Source organism: Carassius gibelio, chromosome A22 (assembly GCF_023724105.1).
Source record: "Carassius gibelio isolate Cgi1373 ecotype wild population from Czech Republic chromosome A22, carGib1.2-hapl.c, whole genome shotgun sequence".
Classification (NCBI taxonomy): Eukaryota; Metazoa; Chordata; class Actinopteri; order Cypriniformes; family Cyprinidae; genus Carassius; species Carassius gibelio.
The window spans coordinates 14,919,338-14,928,165 of record NC_068392.1 but is presented as its reverse complement, the minus strand read 5'-3'; the positions used below and the strand labels follow the sequence as shown (position 1 = coordinate 14,928,165).

The window sequence follows — 8,828 nt, the reverse complement described above, 5'->3', positions numbered from 1 at the left end:
AATTCAGCATTTATATTTGGTGCCACTGTAACAGTATAATCAGAAATTACACACTTAAACTTTAAAGGTTCACTTAACACATGTAGTCTATAATAAATAGCAGAAAAATGTTTTAAAATTGCAGGAGGACGAGGAGATTGTTTATTTAGGGTTTTATTTTATTTTTGAGTTATCTATTCCAACCAAGGAACATCAGTTCAATTACAGGCTTGTGAAGGCAGTGAAATGATTGACAGCTAGGTGGCACCAAACAGACCATCTGCAAAGTAACAATTGGTTTAACGGTCATAAACAGATAAATGTTGTCAAGATGTATATAAGACTCTTGTATATAACAGTATATAAACTATATATAGCAACACTATGTTGGCAGGCCAGTCTTTTATGGGAATTTGTAACAGACTGTATATTTACTGTTCTGTTCATATTACTATCTCACTGTAAATGTACTTCTAAGGTCCCTTCAGCCTGGGAATGGCAACAGTGTCACAGCAGTTTTAATCCAAGAGGGTGAACCTTACAACATTGCAATCATATACATACACATAGACGCTACATTAAGTTCAAGGTCATGGCAGCTGTGATGATTTTTTTTTTGTTTGTTTGTTTGTTTGGTTTGTTTTCTTGCTTCCAGCTCCAGGGATCATGTGTGTGTGTGTGTGTGTGTGAGAGAGAGAGAGAGAGAGAGAGAGAGAGAGAGAGAGAGGGAAAGAGAGAGAGGTTTCACATTGCAACTTCAGCAAGAAATAGCGACTGTGTCATGATCTCAATTCAAGGCCATTCGCTGCCTCATGTCGAAAACTCAAGCTACAGGTTACACACATGCCTATGTTTACTGCTCGCGCATATGTTGTCACAAAGCGAGACTAGGACAGTGTAAAGATTTGATTGACAGGGCTTCTTTGAATCTGGAGATTGTTTTCCAAACAGTGTTATGCGCTTGTATTAGTAGGTAGGTCAGAGGACACGTTTTTTTCTACTCACTTCATAAAGTCCTGGAAAGAGTTATGCTTTATGTATGCATAACATGCAATTATATAATGATGTGTACTGATTAGGGCTGTCAAAAACAGTTATATTTTGTTATTACAACCCTGCCTTGCATTTATGTCATTAAAATGTGTTGCAAAAATAATTGAATGTTGACTTTAAAACTGATGTCAGTCACATTAGTCTAAAATAAGATCGCTTCAACTAATTTTGGTATCGGCATATACAGTATGTGCGGATATTGTGAAATGCTGTATTGACCGATACAGGACCAAAACTATTCACTTTATAATCAATGTCATAATGAATGAAGTTGTTGATACTGATTATAATGTAGCGTTTTTTGTTTTGTCATGTCGTGTCTCAATTGAAAAGCAAGGTTATTAATTGAACCTGAACTCCATGTTTTTAGCAAGGCGGGAGTGCAGCTGTCAAATACGTTTGTTTATCCTAGCACATTTACATAGAAGAATAATGGGAAAGTAGCACATTTTGTTGTGAACAACTGTATGCTCCTTTTGACCAATCCACCATTTTCATCCCCCTTCTCCGTCCTCTCATCACTTCTTATTTATTAGCAGAAGGACAGTCCATTTGTGGATCCGTTTTCTTTCTATTTCTGTCTCCCTCTGCCTTTCTTTCTGTCTTCGTTTTTCTTTTCCACAGCCAGCCCTGTGTGTGAGTATTGCTGAGGCAGGGTAATGTAATAGGGCTGGAAGAAATAGTGAAACACTCTTGCATGGTGAGAGAACAGAGGGTCAGACAGTACAGAGAGAGAGAAAGAGAGACTAAATTAGTCATGCAGGCAGGATCAAGCCACAGTAACAATATTTAGAAATGTAAAAGATGGGAAGTGCTGTGTTAAAAGGGAATCCCTAAAAGGAAGATTTTTGCCTTGTCGGGGATCCGTTTCTTGTTCTGACCCATGAAAACCATTAAAATATATACACTAAACAAAATTATAAATGCAACAATTTTGTTTTTGCTCCCATTTTTCATGAGCTGAAGTGAAAGATTTAAGACTTTGCTATGTACACAAAAGGCTTATTTCTCTCAAATATTGTTCACAAATCTGTTTAAATCTGTGGTGGTGAGCACTTCTCCTTTGCTGAGTTAATCCATCCACCTCACAGGTGTGGCATATCAAGAGGCTGATTAGACAGCATGATTATTGCACAGGTGTGCCTTAGGCTGGCCACAATAATAGGCCACTCTAAAATGTGCAGTTTTACTATATTGGGGGGTCTGGGGTCTGGTCTGTGTGTTTATGCTGTAAATATTTCACATCAGTTGAGATGACAGGATTGAGTACCACTTTCCAAGGTGACAAAGAGAAACTGCTGAGAGTTGACAAGCACACACAGTCATTCACATTAATCTCGATACGACAGGCTGCACTGTGACCAACACTGTAGAAGTCGCGATGCATCAAATATACACTGTATTAAAAAACAAAACTCACGAACACCTGCTTATACATATTACACCAACACAGACCCAACACTGTCACAGAGTGTGGAGATGGTTGTGGCCCCCCACCTTAACTGCCACCAACATGAGGAAACATCTCAGGTTACGAATGTAACCATGGTTCCCTGAGTATGGAACGAGACACTGCATCCTCTAGGGGTCGCTATGAGGAACACTTTGTCGTGACCCGTGTCTGAAGCATACATTGCATACATGGCTGGCGAAAGCCTCTGACGTCACAACCGGCGGGATTATAAACAGGCACCAGGAGAACACGTCATTCACTTATTCTCAGGATCTCATGCTTCCGAAGCATGGCAGGGAGCTAGAGGACGCAGTGTCTCGTTCCCTACTCAGGGAACCATGGTTACATTCGTAACCTGAGACGTTCCTTTTCAAGGGAACTTCGAACTGCGTCCTCTAGGTGTCACTATGGGGAACAGTTTACCCACGCTGCCGTGCTGAGGGTAGTGCAGGCCAGAATCATGTCGAACACTAAGTACGAACTCTGCCATTTCCATGGGAGTTGCCCCTGGGATATTTAGACGGCTGTCTATGGCAGTACCCCTTACGGCCAAAGGCCTAAGCTACATACCCAACTTAATTGTTAGGGCCTCAGCCTAGGGTCAAATTGAAGCCATGGAATCAAGAAAGAATCCTTTAAAGTGATACTGCTAAGAACCTAGTATTTTATACCAAGTCTTGCCTGTCACACAGGGGCTACTGCTAGCTTTTGCATATGCTTGCTGAAGGAGCTGTCTCAACAGATCTCATGTAGCAACACCCTGTTTAGATAGATATCCGAGGATACATAGGCGGAGTGGTGCCCAAGATGAATGGGGCTTTTACCAAGTCAAGAAAGAGCACAAAGCAACCACGCAAAGCCCTCACCATATAGGATTTTAGAAAGAACACAGAATACTAGTGTGCAAACTTACCACAGTGTGAATTTCAGAAAGTGCGCAAAGACTTCACGTGCACACTTACCATAGCATGGATTTTCAAAATACTGTTCTAAGGAGGGGTTCTCGTGGCACTCTGTTAGAGCAGCTCAGATCATGCATCTCAAAAACAACATGTTTAAAAATCATCAACTCGATCTGTTGAAATAATACTGGAGCACTCTGGGGAAAAACCAGAGAACTCAGTCTCACATGAAATGAGTACTCCGAATTCGGAAAGAGAGTAGCGCACTCATAGGCAACCCTTTTTTGAAAATTTGAGCGCTGCTTAACTACCACGAGAATCACCCAAATAGCCCCTCATGTTAAGGGAAGCGTTGCTTGAAGTGTATTCTCTGCAGTGCTGTTCCAGGCTTGAAGGAGGCTCCCGCAGAAACCTGTGATCTCAGCTGCCTAAAAACGGAACATAAAGCCGGATGGCTGGTGCTGACGAGTGCTTAGTAAACACTGTAACTGAGCTCTGCAAAGAAAACTCACAGAGCTTATTAGAAGACACATAACCACCAGCAATTTAATACATATAACTACATACAGAAAGGTTACATACTCACCCACCCTCCTGCGCTGGAGCCCAGCTCAAGGGGCACCTCCTTTTAGTCCGGACCATCAGTAAGGTGGTTCCTATGAAAATAGAACCAGCCAAAAACATCATAGATCCAGCGTAGGAGACTATTATGTGAGAGGTTTCCACCTAACCTTGATCAGGTTGAGAGTTGGTGGTTACAGGGAATTAGAAGGAGGAGGATAAAAACAGAAGTTAAAAATCCCTAAAGAGAAAGAGTGCCTTATCTGGATCACATCCCTTAGGTTCTGCTTACCTATCGTGACCCATGATTCTTCTTACCCCTGCCCACAGGTGGGAGAGGAGCACAAATCACAACACTAGCCTTCTGTGCCCGTCTTTGATCCTCAGATTGAGACAGGCCAGGACCCCTGTGTTGTAGGGGCTCAGACCTGGACCTTCGTGGAATGAAGTATCTGAAAGCAGCAGAGCACGCCTTCGTCTTCCTGAACTTCTCGATCACCATCTCAATGGAAATACCTAAAAGTTCAGAAGGCAAACCCTGAGCATTGAGAAGAAAGCCTTTTCTTTCTTTCAGATGTCTGCCAGGTTCATCCACAGATGTCTCTCCGCTACCACCATGGCCGCCATAGTCCTGCCCATGGTGGAGGCAGCCTGCTTGGTAGCATGGAGAGAGATCTGTGGTGCGGAGCAGCTCGGCTACCTGATCCAGGAGAAAGGCTCTTGCCTCTATCCAGGTCTCTAAGCAGATCAGTCTGATATGCTTGAAGCACCACCATCGTGTGTAATGAAGCCACAGCCTGACCTGCTGCCACGTATGCCTTGCCATTTAAGCGAGATGTATTTCTTGAAGGGGCTTAGATGGTAAGGATGGAGATTAAGAGAGGATGTCTCCCCAGCAGAAAGAAAGCCGCCATTGTGCATTGCCTCGATGTCAGCACAACTCTTATGCCGATAGGCCCCTTCCATTTCTTTTTGATGTCTGTATGGAGATCAGGCAGAAATGGAAGGCTCACCTGAGCTGGAGGGCTATGGTCAGAAAGATAACGCTCATCGAGGCGGCCTCACGGCATCACCTTGTTAGCGCGCTTTCATGTCAAGTCCAACTTTGCTGTGGCTCGATCCATAACCTCCAACAGCTCTACATACGCAGAGCAGGAGTATTGAGAAGGCTCAGCCTCGGCTTCTTCACCATCCTCAAATATCTCCTGCTCTTCCTGGGTAAAAAACCCAGCAGAGCACTAACCTCTATATAACATCATATTTACCGCCAACGAGCACAAAAGGGAAAGTCCCTCTCTATACCACTCAGACAGATCCACCTGTAATTCTCACGAGCTCATTCTCCTCCGTGCTTCAGCAGCAGTGGTTCCTGATCGGCAGGAAGCAGATGGCTGCCTTTTTTTTCTTTTTTCCTCAGAAAGAGAGATGAATGAGTGTGAAGGTTTTTCATTGAAACAATGCTCACAATGAAAGCAGATTGACTCCTCAAAGACATCGTGTGCCTGCTCTTCACCCAAAGAAATAATGCAAGGATTGTGTGTGTCATCGAGTGTCAAATAACGCCGACACGGATGCACACATTGTCTTAACGCTTGCTAGTAGTCACATGATAGACAGAGAAAGATCACTCTTACCAGTTCTTTCAGATGCACGCTTCAAACAGAACAGTCAGTGAAGACGAAGAAGAGAATGATGTGTTCTCCCAGTGCCTATTTATAGTCGTGACGGTAGTGACGTCAGAGGCTGTTGCCGGCCAACTCGTTGGTGTTTTTTCAATGTATGCTTCAGACATGGGTCATGAGGAGGTGTTCCCCATAGCAACCCCTAGAGGACGCAGTTCGAAGTTCCCTTGAAAGGGAACCAATACATTTTCTTCACCAAGAAATAGAAAAGAAGCGACATATCACTGGTTAAAGCTCAAGTACATACTGTACTAAAAAACCTTGAGTAGAAATGGGTAATTTATCTGCAAAGAGGGAAATAAGCTGATTGAGGAATGCTAGCACAGCTATAGAAAGTGATTTATAGGACAAGGGACATCTGAGACCCAGCTGGTTTGATATAGATGTTATTGTGAATACAGTGTCACATTACAGGGGATCACGCAGGGCTATGTATACCCACTATGCACTGGTGTTGTGTGTAAACATGTGTAAGGAGGTTCTCCCTGTCTTTCGTCAACTGTTTTTAAGTATGCATTATGTATGAGTGAAACCCTTCCCGTTTTTTTTTTTGGTGGGGCACGTGGCTCAGTCACCGTAAATCCTGGACAAATATATTTCAACACCAGGGTGATGACAAAAGCTTAAAGATATAACTTATGGCATGTTGCATTCCACCTAGGAAGTCTCAACTTGCAACTATTTGGGAGAAAAAAAGACCATTGAATGTTACCTCATTTCACACATGAACTCTGATGTCACCAACATGTAGTTGTATGATATCGCAATTTGGAAAATAATACAGCACTCTGTAGTTTTGAAGTTTTACATTTGGAAATATTGCAGAATTCTGAAGAAAGTTCAGGAGTTCAAATTTATATATCTTTTTTCTCAGAAGAACAAGTCAGAATTGTGAATTATGAACTCTAAAAAAATTCTGTAAACACAGTGTCATCGAAATACTTGTGCACACACGAAACCACTGAAACTCACTCAAAACAATTAAGTAAACATGCCAGACCAGTATGTGTCACTCTAATTCTGCCTCAGAAATACACTGAAAACACAGAAGAAGACTTGGAGCATGTGCATAAACCTTGCGTGCTGTATACAAACATTTTTATTTTAGTAATTTTTATTTTGCTTTAGTAAAGCTAATAGGCTCAGTAGCTTCTGCAGCACGAACACAAGCATGTAGTACACCATTGTTGTAGCTGTTACGTGACATAGTAGGGTCTGAATTGGGTCGAGACGTGGGGTGCTGACTAGGGATGGAAATCGTTAAGGTTTTAACGGTATTACTACTCTTACCGATACTGTTTAGCGGTCTGGTACTTTAACGGTATACTTATCGGTACTTTGTGTTGTGTTAGGCAGTCAAAAACTTTGCATTTCTCTGTCTGCACATAATGGACTTTTGAAAGATGCTTTGACAGATTGCTTGTGTTTCTGCCCTTATATGCAAAAATGTGTTGCACTTATGATAACGAGTGTTGTCTGCATCAACTCTAGTGAAGTATAACCACACTTTGGAACGTTTTGCTCTCTCTGCCATCGTTGATCTTTGTATTAAGCGGGAGTTTTTGTACTGTAAGGGGCTGTTCACATATCGTGTCTAAAAAACGTGTGGAAAACGCTAGGCGCGCCGCTTTCTGATTTTTTTCACAAATCCTTCGGCACTTGCGCTCCTGATGTGTCTGCCGTTTGCTAAGCTACCATGACCCGCTTTCTCCATGAAGACGCGGAAATTTTAGCAATGGATATATGGATTTGCAGCACAAAAAATTGCTTGCAGTAGCTCTGCTACAAAATTAATAAAAAAATCTACATACAGCTATGATCAGCTGTTCCTTCATCTTGGCTGAACTTTCAACGTTGTTAAGGAAAAGGTAAGGAAGCTACATGACCTGTGGTGCGCTTGCGGCATTCTGAAAAGTTGAGATGTTTTTAACTCGATGCGCGTCGCGACTGCGTCGCTTCCATTATGAGCGCACATACCGTGCGCCTACATTTGAAATAACGAACTTGAGCACGCAAAAGACGCGATATGTTAACGGCCCCTTATGCGTGTGCGTGCACCGCGCTCATTCTTGTTGTGTGTGTGTGACTGACAGACAGCGTCCGCGGCGCGCATGAGAGCTCTCGCAGATCTCACAGACAAACGTCTTAATAATATTGCAAATTAGAAATGTTTGGTAAGATAAAATGTGCATGAAAACATTATTAAGCAAATCTTTTCTCCATTGTCACTCTTTATTATTAAGTGGCAGTTTTCGTACTGTGTGCGTGCGCCGCGCTTGTTGTGGTGTGTGTGTGTGTGTGTGTGTGTGTGTGTGTGACTGACTGACAGACCGGGTTTCGGTACCAATCCCTAGTGCTGACATAATTGTTTCACAAAATATATGGATTAGCTATAAACACGAAAATGCTGGAGTGTCATTTTCAGATTTATCCACTCTGGAACACGGTTTAAAAAAAATACCGGATTCAGGCTCCCAAAAATCCATCTCGACAAAATGGTGATATAACACAAAATTTGTATATATACAGCTAAACTCTTCTCCGTGTGGAAAGGCTCTTAGACACATTCCCAAAGCCACTACTGTTACATAAAATTACAACAAAAATAAGAACAGCTGATGAAAACAAGAATATTGACTTCTGGGTGTAAGAAAAATGTATTTGCATAGAAGTCTTTTTGTTCAGGGGTATTTCTGATTTTCTATAAGTTCTGCCTACTGTCAGATAATGAAATTACAATTTCTTTCAGTTTGTCTTCCATTTTTTATTTTATTGGTCTGAGCAGACAAATCACATGCAAAAACTGGACTGAACTTTTCTTGTTTGAAGCCTTACGCTTCACATAAAATGTATTTTATACTTAGGACCAATGACATAAAGTCGATAGCTATATATTGTGCCATATTTTTTTTTAATTCAGTTTTGTCATATGCAATGCTTTGTTGGATGAGTAGTTCATTTATGTACTTTTGTATTTTTTCAATTGTTTTTAAATATATATTTTTAATGTAATTTTGTACTTCATTTCAGAGCTGGTTGGTTTTGTTAAACATCTAGATTTTAGAAGTCTTGATAAATTTTTTTTACATGCCTATCAAGAAAATGAATGGGAAAAACACTTCAGTACCAAGGTCACTGAGTAAGTGAGCAGTCTCTTTTGAGCTCCAATGGAATGAACTGGTAGTTAATTTGAATCAA

At 41.5% G+C, this 8,828-nt stretch overlaps 1 protein-coding gene across 1 annotated transcript in view; it reads left to right on the top strand.

The window, feature by feature from the left end:
- Nucleotides 1-8,828, top strand: part of pvalb7 (parvalbumin 7) — a 31,979-nt gene that overhangs the window by 14,897 nt on the left and 8,254 nt on the right. The window lies entirely within an intron of this gene.